This window comes from Setaria viridis, chromosome 9 (genome assembly GCF_005286985.2).
Source record: "Setaria viridis chromosome 9, Setaria_viridis_v4.0, whole genome shotgun sequence".
NCBI lineage: Eukaryota > Viridiplantae > Streptophyta > Magnoliopsida > Poales > Poaceae > Setaria > Setaria viridis.
Genome location: NC_048271.2, coordinates 21,127,678 through 21,155,582, shown reverse-complemented (window position 1 = coordinate 21,155,582; position 27,905 = coordinate 21,127,678). Strand labels below are relative to the sequence as shown.

General features: G+C 48.9%; 1 pseudogene; it reads left to right on the top strand.

Moving 5' to 3' along the window:
• Positions 1-184: 184 nt before the first annotated feature.
• On the top strand, positions 185-16,245 carry LOC140221137 (uncharacterized; annotated as a pseudogene).
• Positions 16,246-27,905: the final 11,660 nt, after the last annotated feature.

Here is a 27,905-nt window from a genome sequence, read left to right as displayed (position 1 = left end):
ATTCATGCATCAAGGATTTATGATGACAGAACAATTGAGGTAGGGTACTATGCCTAAAGTTTCAGTTGTCATATATCCATACATTTATTGATTCTAATGCTATGTTTGATTCATATTTGTTTTGTAGATTAAAAAACTTCCTGGTGAACACAATTGTCCTGCTACAAGGCTAAGGGAAGGAAAAATGGCAACTCAGAATTGGGTGGCAGATAGGCTGACTGATTGGCTCAAGTGGCTCAAGAAGAATCTAGACAAGCAACCTAAGGAGGCAAAGGAGAAAGTGGAGGGAGATTATGGGATTAAATTGAAATATTCCAAGGCATACTTAGGTATGAAGCTAGCCCTGCAGCAGATACATGGTAAATATGAATAGTGTTTTCAAATGTTGTTCAATTGGAAAGCCCAAATGGAGATTAGCTCTCGAGGAAGTATTGTAGAGATAGAGTTGAAGAAGGTAGTGAAGCGTCCCCACATAAGTAGAGACTAAATGTGATACAAATATCAGTCCCAGGAGGCTGATAACACATTTATTCGACAGATAATTCAGTTACCGTACAACTCCCGAGGGAGTGGGCGTGAAAGCCACGCAGCGATAAACAGTAAATAAATAACGGCGGCTAACCAAGCGACTGCCAAAAGACAGCACTCGGGACTACACGGCAGCAGCAGCAGCATCTTGGGTAGGCCAACACCACAGGCAGCGTCGGGTGCGGACACAACCTCTAATCAAGGTCCTCGGCGACGAAGTCCGGGTCTTCCTCTGTAGCAACGAAGCAAGGGTGAGTACAAACGTACTCAACAAGTCCAACCCCATCCACGGAGGGGGAAATACAAGCAAGTTTATGTACAGGTACAACAAGGATAGGCTATAGTTTATTTGCGGTAAAGCTAAATTTTAACACATGCAGGGGATCGTTTCCAAAAGGGTTTTTGTAAAGTTTTCCTTTAATACCCGAAACATTGAGTGGGGTTGATCCTACACAAAGGATCCAAGTTTTATCACTATCGGACTCCCCGTCCGCCATAGCGCACGGCACATCTGCCGGACTCTTCCAAAATCCCACACACACACACACATGACATCCTTGCCCAATTGCTAGTTATGTGACAAGGGCGTAACTCGTCCAATGCCGTGGACACGGCTACCCGGATAGGTTTTAACTCTGCAGAGGGTGTACACTTTTCCCACAAGTAGGGTACCACATCACGATCACCTTAGTGACGGTACAGATCCTAACAAAGCCATTACCCACCTTAGCTAAGACTGGCTAGCCCTCGCGGAAACACCCAAGGGGTTCACGGCTCATCCATGAGACCGCAACCGGGACCTAAGTCACCAAGATCTTACTCCTTTTCCATGGGTTCCCGTTGCTCACCAGTACCCCTGAGGACTAACAGTTCAGCTAGTGGGATTTATGCTAAGCTGTTGCCCATACAACGGTCGAGTGGTTGCACGATGGTGGAATTAGGCAAGATGACACATCAACTCGGTCCTTAAATATGACAAGATGGATATCTCCCGACATTGCTCAACCACCAAGGTACGAGCACAACCACATGGCATTCCACACAAGGAATACTCATCCATCCTGTCTACACATCCTTTTCCCTTGAACACGAAAAACCATTTCTTGCACACACACACGTTTATTTTTCCGAGAACACTATGACAATAATGATTGCAGTTGAGTAACAAATTCCTAAGCATTCTAGCAGTGGTTATCATCTAAACAGAGCAAGTCGTATTTAGAGATAAACATAGGGTGGCAAGGAATGTTCGTAACAATCAAGGGGTGGCTATCCAACCATGTCTTGCGATGAAATAATATGCACTTTGTAAAACAGGCCAATAGGTTGTGTTCGAAAAAACTAGGTGTTAAGTATGCATCAAAGGGTGAGATTGGACTTGCCGTCTTCAAAGCCTTCCGGGAGTTCCGGCTCGCGGTACTGGTCCTCGGGCTTGGGCTCGCGGTCAAACTCCTCCTCGGGCTCCTCCTCAGGCAATCCGCGATCTACGGCACACACAAACAGACACACAAATAAATAAAAGAGGAAACGGTTTTTAAACGTGAGCTCCGAACAGGAAACGTGAACGGAAAATAGGTAGAAGGATTATTTTTGGGAAATTTGGATATAGATCGGCGAAAGTATTCCAGAGGATGATGTGGTGAAATTTGGGTTTAATTGGAGGAAGTTTGGCGCATGAAATGACGGGTTAAACATGAATTAGGGGCTTAAACGGGGGCTTAGGGCTGATTTGTAATAACCAGGGACCTATTTGCAATTACTTTTGAAGGTGGAGGGGCTTATCTGCGAGAATGCTATGAGAGTGGTGGGAGGGTCTATGTGTAATTTTGGGAAACTTGGGGGTCGGATCTAAAATCGGAGGTAATCTTATCTTCTTCTCCAGGAACTTGGAGAGAGAGGGAGGGATGGAGAGTGGCCGGCGGTGGCCGGCCGGTCGAGCCTCGCCGGCGGCGAGCCGAGGGCCGTGGGTGGTGGGGAGAGAGGAGGGGGCTCCGTTTTGCCCCTCACCTTGGGGAGGAATGTGGAGGGGCGGCCGGGCGCCGGTCTTCGGGCGGGGGAGGGACGGCGGCAGCTTGCGGCGGCGGCGGTGGCTTGCAGCGGCGGCAGCGGCTTGCGGCGGCGGCGGCTTGGAGTAGGGCGCGGTGGTGGGGTGCGAGTGAAGCCGGGCGCCGGGCCTTTTATAGGCCGGCGAGGGGGAGGTGGCCGGCGTGTAGTGGGGCCGGTGGTGGCGTGCGGCGGTGGCGGGCGGCGCCGGGGAGCGGTAGGGGCCGACGGGGGCGTGCGGCGGGTGGCGGGCGGCGCCGGGGAGCGGTAGGGTCCGGCGGTGGTGTGCGCCAGCGGGCGGGCCGGGGCCGGCAGCCACGCCGGCGCCGGTGTCGTGCGGTGCCGGCTGGGGCCGGGCGGTCCGGCACCACGCGCCGGGCGCGGGCGCGGCAGGGCTCGGGCGCCGGAGCGGCCCAGCGGCCGGGGGAGTTAAGGCCGGGGGGGTCCGGTTGATGGAGGTGGAACCGGCTGGAGGGTGTGGCGCCAGTAACCAGGAAGGAGAAGGAGAGAGGAAAGAGAAGAAGGAAGGAAGAAGAAAGAAGAAGGAGGAAGAAAGGAAGAAGGAAAAAAGAAAGGAAAAGAAAAGGGGGAAAAGGAGAAAGAAAAAGAGAGGGACCGGCGGTGATTTCGGTACGCGGTCGGAGCACGCGCGCGGCGTCTGACCACGGCATGCGGCGAGATTTACGGGCACAGATAGAAAGGTGGGAGTCGGTATGGGTACCGGGACGGCGAAATTGCCGGGAAGATTTCCGATTTCCGGGAGCTCAGCGGTAAAAAGGTTTTAAAGACGATTTTTAACGGGTGATTTTTAGTTGGTGATTTCTGCGGATGTTACAAACCTACCCCACTTAAATTGAATCTCGTCCTCGAGATTCGACTGAGTCCTGAAGAGATGGGGAAATTCCTTCTTTAACGCGTCCTCGCGTTCCCACGTGGCCTCTTCTTCGCCATGCCTACTCCATTGCACTCTGCAGATCCGAACAGCTGTATTCCTTGTCCTTCTGGTGACAGTGTCCAAAATCTTGACAGGCACTTCTTGATACCGAAGGTCCTTTTGCAGGTCTATTGTTTCCACCGGTACTTGCTCCTCCGGTACTCTCAAGCATTTTCTTAGCTAGGAGACATGAAATACCGGGTGTATATCAGACATCTCCTCGGGCAGTTGGATACGGTATGCTACGGCTCCAACTCTCTTTAACACCTGGTATGGTCCGATATACCGAGGGGCTAATTTTCCTTGCACTTGAAACCTTCGAGTACCCCGAATCGGGGATACTTTGAGGTAGACAAAATCTCCCTCATTGAAGCACAATTCCCGTCTTCTTTTGTCCGAGTAGCTCTTTTGCCTGGACTGTGCAGCCTTCAGCTTCTCTCGGATTTCTGCCACACGGTCTTCTGCTTCCTTGATGAAAGCTGGTCCGACCAGGGAACGCTCTACGACTTCTGACCACATCAAAGGGGTTCGACACTTTCTACCATAAAGGGCCTCAAATGGTGACATGCCTAGACTGGCTTGGTAACTATTGTTGTATGAGAACTCTGCATAGGGTAAACTTTGTTCCCAATCCTTTCCATAGGTGAGGACACACGCCCTCAACATATCTTCCATGATTTGATTTACCCGCTCTGTTTGACCATCGGTCTGGGGGTGATAGGCTGAACTAAAATCCAGTTTGGTGCCCATGGCTTTATGTAAGCTCCTCCAAAACCTAGAGGTGAACTGAGTTCCTCTATCCGAGACGATCCGGCTGGGCACACCATGCAGCTTCACTATGTTGTCGACGTAGAGTCGAGCTAGTTTTTCTCCACCGTATGTGGTCCGTACGGGTAGATAATGAGCAACTTTAGTGAGTCGGTCCACTATTACCCATATGGAGTCATTTCCCTTCTGAGTTCTGGGCAAGCCTACTACAAAATCCATGCCGATCTCATCCCACTTCCAAACCGGGATAGGCAAGGGTTGTAGCAAGCCGGCTGGCTTCTGGTGCTCGGCCTTGACTCTTTGGCAGGTATCACAACGGGCGACAAACTGAGCTATGTCTGCCTTCATCCCATTCCACCAGTATTTCTGCTTTAGGTCCATATACATCTTGGTGGATCCGGGATGAATGGAGTATGCTGAGTTATGGGCTTCATTCATGATGATCTGCCGGAACTCTCCGTCCTTGGGGATACAAATTCTGTTCTTATACCACAAGGCTCCCTTGTCATCTACTCTGAAATCCGGGGCTTTATTTTCTCCGATCTGCTTGCGGATTTTTACTAGGTCCTGGTCTGAACCCTGGGCTTCTCGGATTTTATCCTCTAAAGTGGGCTGGACACTTAGCCTGCGGCTAGCATTCTGGGAATGATATGCACATTTAGCCGGGCCATTTCCTTCTGTAGACGGACATTCTCGGGTCCGAGCTGTCCATAGGACTTCCTACTTAAGGCATCAGCTACAACATTAGCTTTGCCGGGGTGGTAATGGATTTCTAGGTTGTAGTCCTTTACCAGCTCTAACCACCTCCTTTGCCTTAAATTCAGATCAGGTTGGGTAAAGATGTATTTTAGGCTTTTATGGTCGGTGTAGATTTCACATTTGTTCCCAATCAGATAATGTCTCCAGATCTTAAGGGCATGCACTACGGCTGCGAACTCTAAGTCATGGGTTGGGTAGTTATGCTCATGGGGCTTAAGTTGTCGGGAAGCATATGCCACAACCTTCCCGTCCTGCATGAGGACACATCCTAATCCTTGTCGGGATGCATCACAGTAGATGACGAAGTCTCGCTGGCTGTCTGGCAGGGTTAGCACTGGGGTTGTCGTCAATTTCCTTTTCAGCTCTTGGAAACTCCGTTCACATGACTCGGTCCAGGTGAACTTCTTGTCCTTTCTGAGCAACTCCGTCATGGGCCGGGCTATCTTGGAGAATCCCTCAATAAACCTCCGGTAATACCCAGCTAAACCCAGGAAACTCCTGATTTCACTGACATTAGTGGGTTGCTGCCAGTTGGAAACGGCTTCAACCTTCTCAGGATCAACTGCTACTCCTTCCACGGTCAAGATATGACCCAGGAATGCCACTTTCTCAAGCCAAAATTCGCACTTGCTGAATTTAGCATAGAGTCGGTGGGCTCTCAATTTTTCCAATACCACCCGTAGGTGTTGTTCATGCTCCTGAACGCTCTTGGAGTAAATAAGTATGTCGTCAATAAAGACCACGACAAACTTATCTAACTCGTCCATAAACACCTTGTTCATGAGGTTCATGAAATAAGCCGGTGCGTTGGTCAATCCAAAGGACATCACTGTAAACTCAAATTGACCATAACGAGTGACAAAGGCTATCTTCGGGATGTCGCTCTCCTTGATCTTGAGCTGATGGTACCCTAATCTCAGGTCTATCTTGGAGAAATACTTGGCTCCTTTCAGCTGGTCGAATAGGTCATCTATTCTGGGGAGGGGGTATTTGTTCTTAATGGTGACTTCATTCAGTGCGCGATAATCCACACACATCCTCATACTCCCGTCTTTCTTCTTGACAAAAAGTACGGGGGCTCCCCACAGGGATGAGCTAGGCCTGATAAAGCCACTCTGTTGCAACTCTCCCAACTGTTTCTTCAGCTCGGCTAACTCTGAGGCTGCCATTCTATAGGGTCTCTTGGCTATAGGGGAGGTTCCGGGGACGAGGTCAATTACGAACTCTATGTCCCTGTCAGGGGGCATTCCAGGTAGTTCCTCAGGAAAGACGTCCGGGTATTCACTCACTACTGGGACTCCTTCTAAGGTCTTGGTCTCCATGCTGAACACCATGGGATCTGGACCACTCCCTCGGGTGTGGCAGGTCACTTGCACACCATCCCGATTGGTCAGGTGCACTACCTTATCAGCACAACCTATATGACCGTCATGCAGGCTCAACCAGTCCATTCCAAGAATCACATTTATCCCCTTAGACTTAAGTACTACTAGATCCGCTAGAAACTCTACCCCACTTAAATTGATCCTCACCCGAGAACAATCTAGTCGACACGGAATGTCGGCTCCAGGAGTCCGGGTTAATAGGGGTAACTTTAGTAGTACTGTAGGTATATGATGTTCTTCCACAAAACTTGAGGATATGAAGGAATGTGATGCCCCAGAATCAAAAAGTATTGTTGCCAAGACTGAGCTGACTAGGAACTCACCGAGTACTATGCCCTGAGCTTCGCGAGCCTCCTGCGCGCCGATGTGGTTGACGCGGGCTCGTCCAAATGACTGCTGGGGCGGCCTCATCTGCTGGCTGTTGTTGTTGCTGGGGTTGCCGCTGCTGCGGACTGGCACACGGTTAGCTCCTGACAATGCGGCCCTGGGCCCAGCTACTGAGTTGGACAAGGCTGATGCTGCTGGCTTGTTGGCATAGGGGCAGTTGGCGATGAAATGTCCTGGCTCTCTGCAGTTGAAGCATGCTCTACCATTGCTAGTGACCTGGCTGGCGCTGCTCTGTGGGGCCTTGATAGAGTTCTGGCTCCTGAATGGGGCAGCAGCCTGATGCGAGCCAGATGCTTGGGACTGGGTCCGATAATGCATGGGAGCTTGGGATCTGGGCAAGGGGTGACCGAAGCTCCTTGGCTTCTGGAATCGGTCCTGCTGGTGTGCCTTGTTTTCCAGGAACCGATGCTTGTTGTCCCTCCGCTCTTCTGCCTTGGCCCTCTCAGTCAAGATGGCCATGTTCATCAAGGTGTTGAAGTCGGGGTAGATCTGGGGAGTGAGCAGGGTCCTCAGCTCCGCGTTCAAGCCTTTCTTGAACATGTCCTGCTTCTTCTCATCCTTGTCCACCTCCTCTGGAGCATAACGGGCCAGCTCCATGAACTGGAAGGTGTACTCCTCCACAGATCGGTTGCCCTGGCGGAGTTCACGGAACTCATCTGCCTTGCGCTTCACGGTGGCGGCGGGGATATGGTAGCGACGGAATTCCGTCACGAACTCATCCCAGGTGATAGTGGAGGCATCCTAGGCGGCAGAGCAGTAGTTCTCCCACCAAGCTAGGGCAGTCCCAGTGAGCTGGTGGGCAGCCAAGAGAACTTTGTCCTTGCCCTCACAACTAAATGGCTCCAGCTTCCTCTGGATGACGCGCAGCCAGTCATCTGCGTCCAGAGGGTTGACAGACCCGCCAAAAGTGGGTGGCTTGGTCCGGAGGAAGTCCGTCAACCTCTCATTCATGTTCTGCTCGCGGGGCCTCTGGCGAGTAATGGCGTTGGCCAGAGCTTCCAGCAGGAGGGTCTGGTTGTTCATCACTTGAACCAGATCAATAACCGGTGGGGGCGGTGGCTGCTGTGTTCCCACTTGGCTTTCTCCCCTTCCTTCTGGCTGGCTCACTTCCTGCTCCTCAGGAAGCGCTGCCGGAGGCGGTTCTTGCCTTTCTGGCTGCCTCTCTGCACTGGGGGTGGCATGGGCCTGACTTGGGGAAGTCCTGGTGGCACGCTTGGGCGGCATCTGCAGATTGAGTGAGACTTTATGAGAGTGTGATTTGGATTTTTGTGATCTTTAAAGTGGTTAATTCTTATTTTCGAAGAGACAGAATCCACCTCCTGTCGACAAACACACAGACTAACAAGCAACAAACACAAGCAATTTTATTTATTTTGCCATGGGGGGGGGGGTACAACACTGCTGGGGGTAAAGCCAAAACACATACTACACGATCGGTTACAGCAACACAACTGAAGGGGTACAACTCTAAACTGCGGACCATGACGGCTTCATTCCTTGGCAATCCTGGCTGGGCATACTACTCGCGGGGCGAGTCTTCTCCCTGGACTGAGTGATCTTCTATCGGAAGGAGAAGGGCCAGCACCTCATCCTTCAGAGTCCCGCCCGTGGGAGGGGTCTCGGGAACCACTCCATCCGACACCTCGGAGTTCCTTTCCGAAGGTGGTGGTGCCGGGGTGGCATCCGGGCTTTTCCGCTTACTGGGCCCTAGGGCAATGGGAATCCCTTCAAGGATCGGGGCCTCGTCGTCCTCGACGGCCACCATCCTCCTTCTGGCACGAATGGTGAGGTGGGCATCCTTCAGTTCCTTGGAGTGCCAATCCTCAGCCTCCTTGAGAGCCTCAACGGCAATGGCCTCATTGCTCTGAGCGGCTGGGGCTCGGGCTTCGGCGGCGGCTAACTTCACCTGAAGCCTCCTCACCATAACTTCTGCATCCTCGGCTCTACGGGTCTGCTGCTTCAACTTAGCAGCCTGCTCGTCGTAGAGCTCGTCCAAGGTGAGAAGGTAGGCAGCCATGTCTAGCACAGTGGGGTCATCCTCGTGCTATCCACGTCCTTCCAAGGTCCGTACCCGGGCCAGCCAAACCGGGTGGTTTTTCTTGACAGGCGGGTAGAACCTCATCGAAGTGCGGCCAATGTGCCTCTCATAGATCTGGCACAGGAAACGGAGGGCCTTCCGGGCTGCCACTTGATAAGTATCCTTGTGCCGGAAGCCGGTGGCAGTCACATTCCATGGCTGGATGTCCGGGTAGCGGCTGCTCCGCCCGATGTAGATAATCATCTCACACCGAGAGGTCCCACGGTCCTCGTACTCCCTGCTGGTGTACTCCGGACGTTCATAGATCCCGAGGCGGTCCATGCAGGCGAACAGCAATCTGGGAAAACCAGGCTCCTCCAGGCAGTGGCTGTTGACCCATCCTTCCTCGGCCATCTGGAAAAGATCCGGGGCACAAATTAATTTTACAATAGAGCAAAGGTAGGCAGAAATTTTGTAATTCTTTTGTTTTGGTCAACAAGGGCTAATCCAGTCCTAAGGTCACGTCCTACAGCCAACGACGGCTCTGATACCACCTGAAGCGTCCCCACATAAGTAGAGACTAAATGTGATACAAATATCAGTCCCAGGAGGCTGATAACACATTTATTCGACAGATAATTTAGTTACCGTACAACTCCCGAGGGAGTGGGCGTGAAAGCCACGCAGCGATAAACAGTAAATAAATAACGGCGGCTAACCAAGCGACTGCCAAAAGACAGCACTCGGGACTACACGGCAGCAGCAGCAGCATCTTGGGTAGGCCAACACCACAGGCAGCGTCGGGTGCGGACACAACCTCTAATCAAGGTCCTCGGCGACGAAGTCCGGGTCTTCCTCTGTAGCAACGAAGCAAGGGTGAGTACAAACGTACTCAACAAGTCCAACCCCATCCACGGAGGGGGAAATACAAGCAAGTTTATGTACAGGTACAACAAGGATAGGCTATAGTTTATTTGCGGTAAAGCTAAATTTTAACACATGCAGGGGATCGTTTCCAAAAGGGTTTTTGTAAAGTTTTCCTTTAATACCCGAAACATTGAGTGGGGTTGATCCTACACAAAGGATCCAAGTTTTATCGCTATCGGACTCCCCGTCCGCCATAGCGCACGGCACATCTGCCGGACTCTTCCAAAATCCCACACACACACACACATGACATCCTTGCCCAATTGCTAGTTATGTGACCAAGGCGTAACTCGTCCAATGCCGTGGACACGGCTACCCGGATAGGTTTTAACTCTGCAGAGGGTGTACACTTTTCCCACAAGTAGGGTACCGCATCACGATCACCTTAGTGACGGTACGGATCCTAACAAAGCCATTACCCACCTTAGCTAAGACTGGCTAGCCCTCGCGGAAACACCCAAGGGGTTCACGGCTCATCCATGAGACCGTAACCGGGACCTAAGTCACCAAGATCTTACTCCTTTTCCATGGGTTCCCGTTGCTCACCAGCACCCCTGAGGACTAACAGTTCAGCTAGTGGGATTTATGCTAAGCCGTTGCCCATACAACGGTCGAGTGGTTGCACGATGGTGGAATTAGGCAAGATGACACATCAACTCGGTCCTTAAATATGACAAGATGGATATCTCCTGACATTGCTCAACCACCAAGGTACGAGCACAACCACATGGCATTCCACACAAGGAATACTCATCCATCCTGTCTACACATCCTTTTCCCTTGAACACGAAAAACCATTTCTTGCACACACACACACGTTTATTTTTCCGTGAACACTATGACAATAATGATTGCAGTTGAGTAACAAATTCCTAAGCATTCTAGCAGTGGTTATCATCTAAACAGAGCAAGTCGTATTTAGAGATAAACATAGGGTGGCAAGGAATGTTCGTAACAATCAAGGGGTGGCTATCCAACCATGTCTTGCGATGAAATAATATGCACTTTGTAAAACAGGCCAATAGGTTGTGTTCGAAAAAACTAGGTGTTAAGTATGCATCAAAGGGTGAGATTGGACTTGCCGTCTTCAAAGCCTTCCGGGAGTTCCGGCTCGCGGTACTGGTCCTCGGGCTCGGGCTCGCGGTCAAACTCCTCCTCGGGCTCCTCCTCAGGCAATCCGCGATCTACGGTACACACAAATAGACACACAAATAAATAAAAGAGGAAACGGTTTTTAAACGTGAGCTCCGAATAGGAAACGTGAACGGAAAATAGGTAGAAGGATTATTTTTGGGAAATTGATCGGCGAAAGTATTCCAGAGGATGATGTGGTGAAATTTGGGTTTAATTGGAGGAAGTTTGGCGCATGAAATGACGGGTTAAACATGAATTAGGGGCTTAAACGGGGCTTAGGGCTGATTTGTAATAACCAGGGACCTATTTGCAATTACTTTCAAAGGTGGAGGGGCTTATCTGCGAGAATGCTATGAGAGTGGTGGGAGGGTCTATGTGTAATTTTGGGAAACTTGGGGGTCGGATCTAAAATCGGAGGTAATCTTATCTTCTTCTCTAGGAACTTGGAGAGAGAGGGAGGGAGGGATGGAGAGTGGCCGGCAGTGGCCGGCCGGTCGGGCCTCGCCGGCGGCGAGCCGAGGGCCGTGGGTGGTGGGGAGAGAGGAGGGGGCTCCGTTTTGCCCCTCACCTTGGGGAGGAATGCGGAGGGGCGGCCGGGCGCCGGTCTTCGGGCGGGGGAGGGACGGCGGCAGCTTGCGGCGGCGGCGGTGGCTTGCGGCGGCGGCAGCGGCTTGCGGTGGCGGCGGCTTGGAGTAGGGCGCGGTGGTGGGGTGCGAGTGAAGCCGAGCGCCGAGCCTTTTATAGGCCGGCGAGGGGGAGGTGGCCGGCGTGTAGTGGGGCCGGTGGTGGCGTGCGGCGGTGGCGGGCGGCGCCGGGGAGCGGTAGGGGCCGGCGGTGGCGTGCGGCGGGTGGCGGGCGGCGCCGGGGAGCAGTAGGGGCCGGCGGTGGCGTGCGCCAGCGGGCGGGCCGGGGCCGGCAGCCACGCCGGCGCCGGTGTCGTGTGGCGCCTGCTGGGGCCGGGCGCGGGCGCGGCAGGGCCCGGGCGCCGGAGCGGCCCAGCGGCCGGGGGAGTTAAGGCCGGGGGGGGTCCGGTTGATGGAGGTGGAACCGGCCGGAGGGAGTGGCGCCAGTAACCAGGAAGGAGAAGGAGAGAGGAAAGAGAAGAAGGAAGGAAGAAGAAAGAAGAAGGAGGAAGAAAGGAACAAGGAAAAAAGAAAGGAATAGAAAAGGGGGAAAAGGAGAAAGAAAAAGAGAGGGACCGGCGGTGATTTCGGTACGCGGTCGGAGCACGCGCGCAGCGTCTAACCACGGCACGCGGCGAGATTTACGGGCACAGATAGAAAGGTGGGAGTTGGTATGGGTACCGGGACGGCGAAATTGCCGGGAAGATTTCCGATTTCCGGGAGCTCAGCGGTAAAAAGGTTTTAAAGACGATTTTTAACGGGTGATTTTTAGTTGGTGATTTCTGTGGATGTTACAGGTAGGCAAGAATATGTGCTTTAGCAGGATGTTTTTAGCTCTAAAGCTCAGTATAGATGGATTTCTTGTTGGTTGTAGACCTTTTATTGGAGTTGATGCACCTTGTCTGAATAGGAAGTACACTGGACAGTTAGCATCAGCCATATCAATAGACAGCCACAACTAGTTGTATCCTGTAGCATTTGCAATTTTTTACTCAGAAATAGAGAATAATTGGAAATGGTTTATGGAGCAGTTGCATAGGGCTGTGGGTTCTCCAAAAGGACTAGTCATATGCACTAATGCCTATAAAGGTTTAGAAACTGTTGTGGGGGCTGTTTTCCCTGAAGCTAAATATAGGGAGTGTATGAGGCATCTGTATGGGAATTTCATGGAGCACTATCAGGGGGATGTGTTCAAGGAACACCTTTATCCAGCTGCTAGAAGCTACACTGAAGGGTTATTCAAGTGGCACATGCACCAAATTGCAGAGTTTGCTCCAGAAGCTATAAAATACCTTGATGAGCACCATAGTAGGATCTGGTATAGGGCTGGTTTCTCTGAAGAAAGTAAATGTGATTATCTAACCAACAATGTATCAGAGAGCTTCAACAGCTAGGTGAAGTCACTTAAAGGGCTACTACTGCATGAGCTAGTGGATGGTCTTAGAGAGATGATCATGGAGAAGATGTACCTCAAAAGAAAGATTAGGAGAGAAATGTATAGCGGAATATTGCCAGGTGTTGGATTTATAGCCCGGCAGTCCACCTAGGGGGTACCCCAGATGGTTGATTTGTAGGCATGGAGGATCGCAAGACCATGAACTTCATGGTAACGCAAGGCACAAGATATAGAGATTTATACAGGTTTAGGCCTCCGGAGAGTAATACCATACGTCCTGTTTTGGGGATTGTATTGCACCCTGCGCTCGGGTGTTGGTTGTTGTGTTGAGGGATTGGCTTTCCTCCTAGGGGTACCCCTACCTCCCCTTATATACTCCGAGGGGTAGGGTTACATGGCAGGACCCCTAGCCGGTTACTATAGATGAGATCTAGTCGGATTACAACTTCTTGTGGGGAGCCCTAGATTCTGCCTTCTTCATCAAGTTGGGCTGGCCCATTAGTGGTCGGCTGGACCCTCCATGAGGGTACCTAGGTATCCATAACTGTCAAGCCCCCGAGCGGTGTGGAGTTGACCGGTAGCCCGATGCGAATGCTGAGTTGCATAAGCTTCGCCCGAGTGCTTTTGTCGTCGGGTTGCCGAGAAGATGTGCAGTGCTCAAAGAAAAATCCTTGATCTTGTAGTCTTCATCTTGAGAAAACACCATGGACACACGTCTAGTGAGATCCCGCGTCCAACTCCCAAGCCTGGGAGCCGGCTGAGCTGCGGAAGCGCATCGTGTCGCCTCCCGCACCCAGCCCTCAAGCCTGGGAGGTCGGCCTGGTGGTAGGAGGCACGTCGAGTCATCTGTGGCACCCAGCCCCTGAGCCTAGGAGCCGGTCGAGCGGCAGTAGGCACACCGATTCACCTCCCACACCCAGCCCCCAAGCCTGGGAGGTCATCCGGGTGGCAGGAGGCATGCCGATTCGTCTGTAGTGCCCGTCCCTCGAGCTTGGGAGCCAGCCAAGTCGCCTCCCGCACCTAGCCCCTAGGTGTCGTTCGAGCCGCGGAAGCATGCCAAGTCACCTCCTACCCTGAGCCTGAGAGGTCAGCCGAGCGGCAGTAGGCACGCCGAATCACCTCCTGCACCCAGCCCCCGAGCCTGGGAGGTCAGCCGAGTGGCAGGAGGCTCGCCTAGTAGTTTCTGAGCTGTAAAAGGGCAATGCAAACATTATGTAGCACAACATAGAATATTTAATAATTGAATAACTCGGAAGTTTAATTAGCGTAAAAGTAAATTCTTACGCATCTTGCTCTTGTAGGCCATATAATTTCCCCGAGTAGTTAGCCCGTTATGTTTAAGCACCTGACCCTGTTGGGGTGTTGCTGAGAGCGGGCTAGAGCGTGCTTAGCAGGAAGCAACACATGAGGGCTAGGCTTCATGGATTAAGGCGTGTACTATCCGAGTACTTTAGCAACCATTAGAGAGACAGACAAGCCGCAAAGTAGTCGGAATTGTGCGGAAAAGTGAGAGCGTGCACTAGGCACTCGTAGGGCACAGCCCTGACTGCCCGTGTAGTGGATGGACCAAGCTGTATAAGCAATCGGGGTGTGACTGAGGTGGTCGGCAGAAGTCACGGAGATATAGAGAAGCCGAGGCATATGAAGGTATATGAAAGCCGTAAATATTTAATTGAATATATGACTTAGCTTGATTTATGGTCGAATCGGAGAACCCGCGTGTCATCTTCGTGTTTAGGATTAAGGAGCCCCCGGGCGTTGTCTTAGTTTGTCGTGGTTGGCGGAGAGTTGATGAAGCGTGGTTGTGGTTAAGGACATTGCCGTCGAGTCGCCAAGCTTGATTGATGCCAAGTTACTTGCCATGTTGTCGTTCCATGCATGCATCCATGCACGCGTATTATGTAACGTGCGTTAGAGGAAAAAGAAGATTAAGATAATCTTAGTTGACCACAAAAATAAAAGAGCTCCTAGATTGAATATAGAACAATAATATAAAAGAAAGAGAATCTTCCCTGACATACGCACGTATCCTAATCCATCCAATACGCATACTATGCGCCAAAGTCAATATTGCCAAATCACCTGTGTACCGAGGCCGGGGTAGATACTTGCCGACGACTCCAGGTTGCATCCAGGGCACCGCGCCTGGAGGTCGGCATGTAGTGGAGAAGCGACAGTAAAGGGACCCGCGCCGCCATGCTAGATCGATGGGACCAGCAACTGAGCGGAACAAATCTCACCGAGTTGCCAAATCAGCCTGATGACGCGACAACATAGATGTAAGTGGTGATAAATCTGCCATCAAGCTCGCTAAGAGGATCCAACGATCACCCCTATCTGGCACGCCAACTGTTAGATTTATAGCCCGGCAGTCCGCCTAGGGGGTACCCAGATGGTTGATTTGTACACCGGGAGGATCGCAAGGCCATGAACTTGATGGTAACGCAAGGCACAAGATACAGAGATTTATACAGATTCGGGCCTCCGGAGAGTAATACCCTACATCCTGTTTTGGAGGATTATATTGCACCTTGCGCTCGGATGTTGGTTGTTGTGTTGAGGGATTGGCTATCCTCCTAGGGGTACCCCTACCTCCCCTTATATACTCCGAGGGGTAGGGTTACATGGCAGGACTCCTAGTCGGTTACTATAGATGAGATCTAGTCGAATTACAACTGCTTGTAGGGAGCCCTAGATTGTGCCTTCTTCATCAAGTTGGGCCGGCCCATTAGTGGTTGGCTGGACCCTCCATGAGAGTACCCATGTATCCATAACTATCACCAGGTGTTATAAAAGAGCTGAATCTGATTAGCAAAAACTTGAAAGTGGTCGAGGTTTCAAGAAGTGATGACACATTTGCTGAAGTAACTTTACTTGATGATTGGAACAACACCATGCGCCACACAGTTGACCTTGAGAACAAAAAGTGCTCATGTAGGCCCTAGCAATTGACTGGCAAACCCTGCAAACATGCATTGGCATGGCTCCTATCAAATAGAGGCATTACAATTGACAGTTTTGTGCATGATTACTATTATGTAGACAAGTTTAGAACAGCTTATCCTGGAAGAGTTGAAGCCCTGACAGATAGGGCAGACTGGCCTAAGGTAGACCTTGGGTACAAAGTATACCCCCTTAAACAGAAGAGGGCTTCAGGAAAGCCTAGAAAACAAAGGATCAGAGGCTGCCTGGAGGTCAATGCTTCCAAGAGGAAATTTAGATGCAGTGGGTGCAAGGGCTTTGGTCACTTTTCCAAGACTTGCAAGTTGCTAGAACCAGAAGAAAGTGATGAGGAAGAGCCTAAACCTCCTAAGAAAAGGTACTATTCCTTTTCACTTTCATAAAAAGAACCAGAACTAACTTAAGGAACTTATATTTGTACTCCTTTGTGACTTGCAAGAAGAAACACAAAGAAGAAATAGAAGAAGTAGAGGAACTAGAAGAAGAGGAACAAGGAGGCACTACACCTCCAGTAAAGAAGCAGAAGAAGGGTACCCCCAAGAAAAAGACAGGAGCAAAGAAGAAGGGAAGAAACAAAAAAAGGCTGCCAGTGCTCCACCACCAAGAGTTGTTAGAAGCCTCAAGGATTGGCTAGAAATTTTGTTCCTCAAGTACTGTCAAGTAGTTGTGAACCTTTATTTTGTTAAATCATGTATTGGAACCATGTGCTTGTGATCATGTGAACATGTTATGTCAGTAGACCTTGTCAACATGTTATTTCTGTCAACATGAAATGTCTGTCAACCTTGTGAACATGTTCTTTATGTCCACCTTGTGCAAGAGCTAAATCACAAACATATGAACTACAAAGATGACATTCTTAAAAAGCAATCCACATTAATGACTTATGTCCATACATCACAAGGACATAACATGGCAAATGTCTCACAACATAAAGACATAAGATGCCAAATTTCTCACAACATAAAGGAAGACATAACAATCCAAATTTCTTTGAAACAATAAAAGGACATAACAAGCCAAATTCCTCACTAACAACACAAAGACACTACCAATTGCCTCACTGACAACACAAAGACACTACCAATGCCCTCATTGACAATACAAAGACACTACCAATTTCTTCACTTAGCGCCTAGCTACTCCTGATGCAAAAATAGCAAGCATCAAACCTACTATCAATGTAACAACAACTATAATGGTGGCCATGTTGTATCCTTCCTTGGTTTTCTTTGGAGCCTTCTTCTTCCTAACAGCATGCTTCAACTCTCCCACCTCCAGCTTCAAATTGTTAATCTGCCCTCTCATCTCTCCACTTTTGATCACTACAAGAAATGTGTTGATCTATGATGAAAATTCTATGACATATTTATCCTCGTCATAGATTTATGATGTTTCTAGCTGAAAACATCATAAAATTTTACATCCGAGCAAATTTAGTGACAAAGTTACGGAATGTCATAAAATATGCCACTATATCTAAAAAGAAATCATCACTCGCTATTAAATGGTAGTTTTGTGACGATATAAGGTCCGCGAAAATGTCATAAACCAACCAGGATCCCACATATAAGTTTAAGCTTATAAATAGGGTGGTAAAACAAAAAGAAAAATATGCTCCTCCCGTGGGTCGAACCTGTTACCGATTGAGTGGGAAGTCTTTACTGCAACTGGATCCCACATGTAAGTTTCAGATGAGTTGGTGGCAAAAGTTTTGGTAAGTTATGTTAGTTTGAGATGAAAAAACAAAAGGAAAATCAAAAATAAATAGTGTCGATAGCAAGGCTCTAACCTTTGACCTCTTGACCACTGAGACATGAACTATGTATGTTTTTTGAAAGGACGTATTTTATATATTTTGGTTCTAATATGTGTGCTCCACATGCTAGTTACAGACCCAAGCATGGGGTATATTTCTCATTTCTAGACACGGCGTACACTACTGCAAGAGACTCACCGGCACCACGCTCCTATTGGCTGTGGCAAAGACTAGAGCTAGCACTGATGCACAGATCTGCAACCGCCCGTGGCGGGAATGGCGAATCCTAGCGGGCCTAGCAGTGAAGGGAGGACAAGGAGGAGCTCCGGTCAGGTTAGTCCCCTATTTTGTGCCGCTACTTTCCCCTATCATCCTAGGGAAGGGGATATCTAGATTGGGATTCTAGGTTAAAGATACTAGATTCCGATTTCGTTGTACCCTTAGATTTGCATTCCGATTGGTGTTAGAAGTTGATAGGCTATAGTTTATAAAGTGATTCTCCATCCTGATTTTAAATCACTTTCGGCCACAAAATCACTTCTCTTAGATAATTAGATCCCATAGGTGCATAGTAAAATCATGTATCTAGAAAAGCCAAAATGACCAACAATTTGAAACGGGGAGAGTAGTTTATAATTTGATAGGTTCATATATTTTATTAGCTTCCACAGGTTCTTGGAGTCACTGATAGTTACAGCTCGCCATCGCTTGATCGTGATGTTATCGTTGTGGATCCTGAAAACAAGTGCAAGCACGGGTTGCCTTTCTATGTGAGGTATGATTGGACATTTGACAATCCTGGGTACCGATATGCATGCTGCTGCGAGATAAACGATAACTTATTTCAATTCTAATAAACCTTGCTTCTACTTTTGATGTTAGTGTTGTAAGTGGTGAATTGTATGAATGTAATCGGTGTCTGTAGAATGAAGGAATGAAATGCATGTCATTTAGGTGGGTTGATCCTAAATGGGATGCTAGGACTAAAGGTGTTCAGGTGAAGCTAATGAAGAGGGAGAAAAAGCTAAAGAGGAAGCAAGGTCGTGGGAAGAAGCATGAAGAATTGCTAAGAACAAGGCCAATGACACAACCAATGAGCTGCACTTGATGAAATGATACTTTGGGGAGGCAACCAATTCCCTGATGAACATGAGGAAGAAAATGAGAAACGATGCATTGCTAAAGGAGCTAAAAATGGAAAACTCTTACAGCGATTATGATGCAAGGAAGTGGAAGAAAGAATACGCAAAGGCTAGCATGGAGCTTGAAGAGATTGCCGCTAAGCTGTAGAAGGTGAAGAGACACCTAGAACAGGCCACCAATGTGGTGAAGAGGGTCAAGCAATCGATGCTAGAGGCCAAATATAGAAGGAAACTCATCAGGGACGATTAAAGGCATAATATCACTCATCAAGCCAATTATGATGAATGGCTATAACATGTCATCTTATGAAACTTGTTGCTACTGTGATGTTTGTTGCTTGTTGCTGATGTAAACTTTGTAGTGATGAATGGCTATAACATGCCATCTTATGAAACTTGTTGCTGCTGTGATGTTTTCTGCTTGTTGCTACTATGAACTTTGTAGTGATGAATGGCTATGACATGCCATCTGATTATGCCGCTTTAGTTTAATCTACTTTTAGTTTGATTCCAGCATATTTACCATTCAGAATTCAAATATGCTGCATAATTGAGGAACACTAATAATTCAGATATTGGTAGTATATATACAAATGTGTTACAGGTGTTACAAAATGAAAGATCTAATCTACTCATAGCCAGGCAACAACCATGTTCCTCGCGACCAAATCCAGTTCCTAGAAACCTGTGTAATGCGGATCGCAGGACCATTGTAGACGCCTGCCACATTTCTAATTCCCTGCTGGTAGAGCCAGTATTGCTCCTCTTCATCATGCCGATCCATTCTTAGCAAGTAAATGTGATTTCCCTTCAAGTTTGGCAAGCCACAAATGGCATGCTCTTGTACAACAATGCACTTGCCAGGTCCAAACAGGAAGATCTCGAGCTGTCTCCCAGGGAATAGGTTGCCAAATGTCACCGACGAATGAATGCAAAGTAAATTCCACCACCTCAACATCTCTCTCGTTGATGTCCCAGGTCTAGGTGCTGTGCATCCTCTCCTCCCGAACAACAAAGAACAATCAGTCTTGACCTTGGAGTAGAGAAGAGTTGTTCATGTCAAGAACCCATGTAACCGAAGTCCAACGGCTTGAGGAGGTGCTGGAAGATGAAGCCCCACGCAGATCCGCATGTGTTCAGAAGAACTGCACTAGAAATCTTCTGAAGGTATGGTAGTCCAGTCGGATTGGCTTCCCAAATGCCAGATGCAGACAGGCAATGACCCTAGTGATGGAGAAGATTTCACAAGCTAAAAGTTAGTTATCACAAGAAATAACTCTGCACTAGTAGGTGTTTTCAAGCCCAAGATACAAGCATAGAGAGCAGCCATATGGCACCATGTTGGAAGTCGAGGAAGGATAATGTGCTCCCGAGGAGACAAAGGATTCAGCAGGAGCGCGAAGCTCCCATCTCTGTCATCTATGGTGACTAGGCGTCTAGATCCGCCGCAACCAATCAAACTAGTCCTTTTCCCAAGTAATGCTAGAAAGGAGACCTCAAAAAGCCAGTGATCCTCGACGGATGCGAATGCCACTACTCCAGATTCACCGATATCTTAGGATTTCATAATCCAAGGGTCAAACGGGCGTTCCTCACCTGAACGAGCGCAATTCCAACTCTTATTGGCGATGCTCACAGTAAGATCTGGCATAAGATTTGCCCAGGAAGGACCCATGATTGACTGGACAGCCAGAGAAGAAGGTAGAGGGAGAACAATGGAGGACTCGTAATAGATAGAGAAGGGGGGAAGTTATGGACGAGGCAGAGGTTGTAGTTCCAAGTAAGAGAAATGATGATGGAGTGGAAGCAGTTGTCAAACTTCCGGTGTATTGATGTTTTGCAGAAAGGACCTTCCTGACTAACAATTGCATCTGTCTGCTCGTGTACACCGGATCGTCTTGTTTAACTACTATTTACCAAACCGGACTTTCATATATAACGATGATATATTCATGGGCACATTTGATCTCAGTACAATGTATCGCTTGTTTAAATGCTATGGCTTGTATGTATTTCAAATGAAATTATGTATTTGAATCCGTGGAATGAAATTACATATTTCTATCACTAATGAACCTAAACCTCTAATGATGTGGCACTCATGGAGAGATTGTGTGAAGCAGTTTCAACTATAAATTAAATGTTATCACGCAATGAATTAATGTATTGGAAATAGTAAATGATGGCCTACAAAATGATTTTACATTACCTTGCAGGGGCTAGTTGTCAATATGGGCAGCGTCACTTTATATTATTGCAACCACCAAAAACCCCAGTTTGGCCCTTGTCGAGTAAGCTACTTCTTCATTCTTGCAACCACCAAAAAACACTAGTCTGGTAGCGCGCCTCTTCCTCTCCTCATGGTGCCATCATCTCCTAAAGTGACGGTGTATGTCACATCCTCTGTTGAAGAGGAGAAATCTCCAAGGTACATCCCCACAGATTCGAAGCTGAGCGATTGAGCCTCTCCAACATCGCACCATCCGCAAGTCAGTCAGAGGTGACTGTGGTCAGGGGCGCGGAAGCACCACCACTCACCGGGGCACCACTGTCCCCAAGCGCAGGGCTCGAGGAAGTAGGAACAGACCGCCACAATCCTCGTCGGTCGGCGGCAGTCGATCTCTACCATCCTCGTCAAGCGGTGGTCATGGACCTCCGTGATGGTCCTCAACCGGTGGTGCCATCGTCCGCGGGCAGCGGCAATGGAGGGACGGCCTCATTTGCGGGCGGCGACAACGGAGGAACGGCCTCATTGGTGGGCAGCTACATCAAGGCCCCGGATGCACCATCGACCAAGAAGCGACGCCTCGATTAGTGGTACCTAGTACTAATAGAAGAAGAAGTAGTAGAAGTAGTAGTAGTAGCAGCAGCAGCAGTAGAAGAAGAAGAAGAAGCGGTAGTAGTAGTAGTAGTAACAATCTGTTATCATCTTGGATCCAGATCCCATTGTGATGCAGTTTTATCTTCAATCTTGATCCCAATGTGATACCGTTTTCTCTTTTCGATCTAGATCCAGTTGCTATTGTTTTCTTTTGCTAGTAAGATGGGTTTAATTAAGTAGCATTATTATTGGTAACACTTTCATCCAGTCTGTTCAAATACTAAACAATGGACTTTTCCCTTTATTGACCCTTTACACAACTGTTGTGAGACTAAGAAGGCCTATTGCTTGCACTTTCATTCGATCAGTTCAAAAACATAGCAACGGACTTTCCCCCTTCATTCGGTCAGTTCAAAAACAGAGCAACAAAGCAAGAAGGCCTGTTGCTTGCACTATCATCCGGTCTATTAGAAATCAGGGAAACAGACTTTCCCCCCTTAGAACAAATGTGTCTCAAAACATAGATAAGCATGACCATTTTTGTTACAAACAACACACTCCAAGTACAAACGATACAAATGCATACATAGGCATAGATCCACTCTCGGTACAAGTACAACGACACACTCAACAAAGCAATGAAGGATACTTAGGCATATATCCACTATTGGTACAGTGACACACTCTAACGAACGAAGCACGACAACACATAGGCATAGAAGTGGTGCACCGATGACATACTACTACCATCACGGGCTCATGGCAACCCCGTGGCAGTACGAAATTAAGCAAAATGGTCATCCTAGCGGAGATACTCTTCTAAAGCACGATGCCTCACCCTAGTTGTCGTACATACATCTATCGGCCCACTGAAAGGTTTGGATAGTCTTAAATACAGGGCTGGACACCGAGACGTATCTGATATGAAGGCTATGGCGCAGGACAACGTAGTCTACGTGGTAAGATAGGAACTAGTCGAGGATTAGGAAAAGTACGTGTAGCAATCGAACTAGGACTCGCCTAGTCGAATCCAACTAGTATTCTTGTAAACAACCGACCTATAACCCTGCCCCCGGCATATAAGGTGAGGCAGGGACCCCCTCCAAAACAATTCAATCCAACCAACACACAGGACGTAGGGTATTACGCAATCTACCGGCCCGAACTTGTCTAAATTGTGTGTCTATGTTCACCTTCGAGTTCCTAATCTCGACAAGCCCCATTAACTAAAACACTACCTCGGGCACCACCCTTGGTAGGTTGCCGGGTCTAAACATTGACAGCTGGAGCGCCAAGTAGGGGCTCTCACCGAGAATCCACTAGCGATCTAGATGGCCCAAGTCATCATCAAGCCAAATGTCGCATTCGAAGCAGGCGCAATGTTCATCTTCGGCTCCTTGGTTTGTGTCGCAGACGGCGCTGGAAGTCTGCCACATTGCGACGACCCGGGAGAAGAAGCAGTAAACCATGAAGCTCCAGCGTCAAGCTCTGGAGGATCTCATCGAGAATTTTGATGAATTTTCAATTTCTGACTTAGTCAGAGGTTGGGGGGATGAACCCAAGTACAACTCGGCTCCTCCCGTCAGTCGGATTGACCTGCATGAGCTAGCGCATAAGCCATCGTGCGAATCAGACTACCACCTGAGTCGATTCCCATTCGGACTCCGCAACGCGGCTACTATTTATCAAGCTACCCTATCCAGATCACAATCCGATACGGATACGATTGAGGACCTCGACTACTACTCAGATCTGGACGAGGAGACTCCTTTATCAGGTCCGCAGCAGGGCTCGGTAATCAAATCGACTCCTCAAGGTAGATTCGTCTACTGGCCCAACATGAAGCCACCTGCTCTTGCCAAGGATGACAATTCACGCCTCAACGCCTACGTCGACACCATCCCATACCGGGAGGGAGCTCCTCTATCGCCCATCTATGAAGAAGGTGGCATCACGGAGGTCATCACTTCAAGCTCGGGAAGCTACTATCCGGAATGAGAACTCTTCGCTCTTGTCGCTAGACAAGAGGACGACGAAGAAGAGCAACGAGATAGAAACCCGCGGCATGAATATCACCCGGATGATGTCTCACAAGATGAACTCACAGCCAATGCTGAAAGAACTCGACAACGAGCAAGAAAAGATGCAAGAGCAAAGCACAGACGCCGCCTTGCAGTGGACCTACCAATCATGAACCTGGATAATGCTTTTGAAGTAGTTCAAATGCGTCACCATCATACTCCTCTCGCCACCATCGCATCCATTGATCTCATCACCCGCGCAATATCGCAGAACAAGTACACTAGACAGTTGGCTGAACTGGCTGAACGCACGTATGAACAACTCGATCAGCAAAACCCAATACAATCAGTTCAACGCTTTCCATCCCAGCGTAGTCAACATGGCAGCACCCATAGAGGCCCTCCATCCAAACCAAGCTAACTCGGAGGTGCCAGACCAAGTCAAGCTGGAGCAGAGGGTAGTCAGGCGGGACCCTCAGGAGGCCATCACCGTGGGGCTAATCCAGACCATGAATGCCTAGTAGATGATCTTCGTAACAAGATCAACGTCGGCCGCGACACCCGTACCATCATTGATAGACGGCACTGCGAGCGCGAGTAGGAAGTCGAACACCCACGGGATGACTCTGACAGGTTTCCAGCCTTCTCGAGACATGTGAGGAGGACAATTCTACCCAAAAATATTCAAACCCCTGGGCATCACCAAGTACGATGGCAAATAGGACCCAGTCCAATAGCTCCGGTGCTACTCGCTATTAGTACAAGCAGCTGGAGGAAATGACGACACTAAAGTCATCTACTTCCCCATCAGCATGGAGGCGGTGCCACTCACATGGCTTGAATCATTGGATAAGAATTCCATTGACACGTGGAAGGACCTCAAGGTGGCGTTCACCAACTACACAGGGGCAATGCAGCGTCCTGGGAGTAGGATCGACTTGTCTCAAGTTAAACAACAAGAAGGTGAAACCCTGCGGAGTTACTTACATCACTTCTTCGACAAGAAGGCCACAATCATGGACATCACGGAGCACGACGTCATAGATTGCTTCCAAAACGGCCTCCACGGCCACCGGATGTTCCAGGACTTCGACAGAGGATGCCCCGCTGATGTCAAATCCCTTAAGATCATGGTACAGGCATGGGCAGATAAAGAAAATAGGGAGATCAAAAGGTTTGAGTTCAATCACAACAAGGGCCAGAACAACAATAATCAGAACAATGACCAATGCAATGACAAGAACCGCAATGATCACCCTAACAATGACAACCAAAATAACTACTTGGGAGGTCACAACCGCAAGCGAAAGCAAGACAATACTACCGCAGCAATATCACAGTCATCCAAGAAAGGTGGTGGCAGGAATCAAGATAGGCCCTCATTCAGTGAGCTCCTGAAGAAACAGTGCCCATGGTACCCGTACCACAAGCACTCTACGCTAGATTGCTTTAGTCTACGCAGAGTCATGAAGGACATGCTAGAACCATCTGGCACCTAAGACAAGGGCAAGGCTAAGAAAGACGAAGACGATGGTGACTCGGAAAGTTCCAGAACCCATCCAACACCATCAACGTCATCTTCGCTGGAACACTAGGTACTACTACTAAGCGGTCCCAGAAACTCACCCTTCGAGAGAGATAGTGTCCATTGAACCAATGGTCCAAGTGCCAATTACCTTCTCTAGGAAGGACCAATGGACTAGTTTCTCAGACCCAAGACGGTATCCCCTCGTCCTGGACCCTGTTATCGCTGGCTCCAGACTTACTAAAGTACTCATCGATGGTGGTAGCGGTCTCAACATACTATTCACCAAGACACTAAAGAAGATGGGCCTCGACATCACAGATATGCTCACCCCAACGAACTCTCCATTCTAAGGGATTGTCCCAGGTAACGTGGTTGTACCCCTCGAACAGGTGGTTTTCCCAGCTACCTTTGGGACCAAAGAACACTACCGGACGGAATACATCCGGTTCGAGGTAGCAGACTTCAAAACTTCGTACCACGCCATCCTTGGAAGACCAGCATTGGCCAAATTCATGGTCATCCCACACTACGTGTATTTAGTACTCAAGATGCCGGGACCTAAGGGAGTACTCTCCCTGCGCGGAGACTTGAAGAGGTCATATGACTGTGACACAGAAGCCGTGGAGCTAGCAACAACTACACAAGTACCAAATTCGATGATGCAAGTCTTCGCCGCATCTAAGAAACTATCCCTATCAGAACTCGAGATCCTAGAAAAGAAGTCGGGGACAACCAAGGTCAAGCCGTCAAGTGAAGTAGGCGTCAAAGCCATTGACCTTGAGACTAGTGATAGCTCCAAGACACCCCTGATTGCCACAAGGTTGGATCATAAATAGGAAAGCGCGCTCGTCAACTTCCTCCAGACCAACCGAGACATCTTCACGTGGAAACCAGTGGACATGTCGGGGTGCCCAGGGAGTTGATTGAGCACTTACTAAACATGAATCCAAAAGCTACACCAAAAAGGCAACGCCTACAACGATTTGCCCAAGACAGAAGGGAAGACATCAAAAAAGAGCTAGCCAAACTACTCACAGCGAGCTTCATAAAAGAAGTCTATCATCTAGAGTGGCTTGCCAATCCCATCCTAGTGCAAAAGAAAAACAACAACGAGTGAAGGATGTGTATCAACTACACAGACCTCAACAAGCATTGTCCAAAGGATCCCTTCGGGCTTCCTAGGATTGATCAAGTCATCGACTCCACAACTGGATGCACCCTACTGTGTTTCCTCGATTGCTACTTGAGGTATCACCAGATAGCTCTCAAGGAAGAGGACTAGATCAAGACCGTGTTCATCACCCCATACGGAGCTTTCTGCTACACAACAATGTCCTTCCGGTTGAAGAACGTAGGGAATACTTATCAAGGGGCAATCTAGGAGTGCTTCAACATAGAGGCGTACGTGGACGACGTGGTTGTAAAGACCAGAAATCCCGACGATCTGATTGCGGATTTGGAAGAAACTTTTGCAAGTTTGCAAGCATTTCGGTGGAAGCTCAACTCAACAAAGCGCATCTTCGGCGTACCATTCGAGAAACTACTCGATTTCATCATCAGTCACCGAGGAATTGAAGCTAACCCTAATAAGATCTCCGCCATCACCAACATGCATGCCCCATCATACATCAAGGACGCCTAGAAGCTGACTAGATGCATGGCGGCTCTCAACATATTCATATCAAGGCATGGAGAATGGGGCATACCCTTCTTCAAACTACTCAAGCGGCAAGACAAATTTTAGTGGACCGAGGAGGCAGATCAAGCCCTGCAATTAAAGGAATTCCTATCAAAGCCACCGGTCCTCATGGCGCCAAACCCCAACGAAGACTTGCTGCTTTACATCACCGCGACTACTAACGCCGTCAGTACGGTGATCGTGGTTGAAAGACCAAAACCAGGCCATGTATACAAAGTACAGAGGCCCGTTTACTTTGTCAATGAGGTGCTGTCAGATTCCAAGGCTAGACACTCACCAGTGCAAAAATTGCTATACGCAATACTACTCACCTTGGGGAAGCTACGACACTACTTCTAGGAACACAACATCTCCGTTGTCACGGACTTCCCCCCGGGAGAAATTCTCCACAATTGGGATGCAACGGGAAAGAATATCTAAGTGGGCGGTAGAACTCAAAGCATTGTCCCTGGAATTCAAGTCGAGGACTGCGATCAAGTCCTAGGCACTAGTTGATTTCATGGCAGAATGGCAGGAAAATCAACTACCAACACCAGCAGAGCATCCAGAGCATTGGATTATGTATTTTGATGGATCTCTCAAGCTCAAGGGTACCGGCGCAGGAGTACTCTTAATATCTCCCAAAGGTGAACAACTCAAATACGTCTTGCAAATCTTCTGGGAAGTATCCAACAACGAAGCTAAATACGAAGCGCTGTTGCACAGGCTCTGCCTAGCAGTCTTGCTGGGAATCAAGTGATTATTGGTTTACGGCGACTCACTGGTAGTAATCAATCAAGTCAACGATGAGTGGGATCGCCACAAGAACATGGATGCGTACTATCTGGAAGTGCGCAAGCTAGAGAACAAATTCTCTAGTATGGAGTTTCACCATGTAGTTCGCGATAACAATGTTGCTGTGGACGTCCTATCCAAGCTCGGATCTACTTGAGCTCAAGTTCCAACAGGAGTTTTCATCCATGAGCTACACAAGCCATCCATAGCGGAGCTGGCACCATCAACAATCATTGATCGAGGTCCTGCCGCACCAAATCAGGAGGTCATGATGATCGACGTAGACTGGAGAGCTTCCT